Genomic DNA, 1413 nt, shown 5'->3' with positions numbered 1-1413 from the left:
GTAATATACATTAATGAGACACTAGAAAAGGTAATACAACATTTTTTTCCATCAAGAAGTTCATTACTGTTCCTAGCAAACGTGTTTTTCACTTTTCTCGTTTACGTAAGTTTGCATTTCACTTACTTCTTATCATAAGCAAACACATTTGTATAATTTATTGTGTTTTTTAAGATATATAAAATTTGATTTTTAATTACGTTGAAGATAAAACATTAAAGTGCGCCATTTATACAATTTCTACGTCATCAGATTTCAAGCCGAGCCCGGGATTGTATTAAAACATAAATTAATAAATTTTACAGTTATATTCACATGGTAATGGGCTGGAATATTTTCGTTCTTCTTTGCAGCACTTATGGACAAGATATTTATTTTGCACAAATGGACTTTCGCAACCAAGATATGTACCTTGGCCTTTGAGAACTATTTATTGCGACTTTTTTTTCGAATTAGCTCGTAAATTTATGCTCCATATCAGACAATTCCGTTATTACGTCATTAAGGTCATACCCACCTCGTAATTCACATTCTATTTCGATATTATTCTTAGAATACTTGCGGTAAATACTTAATTTGGTATTTAACCCATTTATGCCTAGCGTCTAGAAAAAACGGCCTTGGCAAACAGCGTACACCCAGATGAGACGCCGCATGATGCGGCGTCTCATCAGGGTCTGCGCTGTTTGCTTAAAGGAATTTCTGTAAGAAATATTCTACGTATAGAAATAAATACACTAGACATCCCTAATTTTGGAAATAAATTGATCCAATTAAGAATGATGGGAGAGTCCACTAGGCTTAAATGGGTTATCAATTACTTCCAATCACTGAAATTTGTATGCTTCTTATCATGTGACCCTTTATTACCGTTCATATTTTCAAATACGTCTTCGTTATTGTGTTTCTTCTTTGATAATTTGTAACACAATAAACATATTTCAAATTGGCAATATTTGACTTTTTAGAAACAATTTCGCGCATTTTTTTTCTGTGCATATATAAGTATATACGATATAAATTCAACAAAATAACTATTGCTCATGGTCCGATCATTCGCACTGTCCAAGTAAGATGCAGCTAGGTCTGTGTAAGTGGCATCAACTCGATGTATGTGGTCCTGCTATATAAGTGATTATGATAATTAAATAATCACTCAACTTCCCAGTGAACAAACATATAAATAAGTACGGATAAAATGCACTACAAAAGAACGTCACCTTCTTGCAACTGACAGATTAATCGCAATGTCGACGTAGTATGCAGTCTTAACCGTTTTGTTTTGTTTGTTGTAAATGGAATCAGCTTGATTGATGTGGTCATTCTTTGTAAGTGATTATGATAATTAAATAATCGCTCAACTTGAAAGTGAACATTATAAATAGATCGCATTTAGCCAGTATTGTCAGTCAC

This window comes from Dreissena polymorpha, chromosome 8 (genome assembly GCF_020536995.1).
Source record: "Dreissena polymorpha isolate Duluth1 chromosome 8, UMN_Dpol_1.0, whole genome shotgun sequence".
Lineage (NCBI taxonomy): Eukaryota > Metazoa > Mollusca > Bivalvia > Myida > Dreissenidae > Dreissena > Dreissena polymorpha.
Note: the sequence above shows the minus strand (reverse complement) of the source record.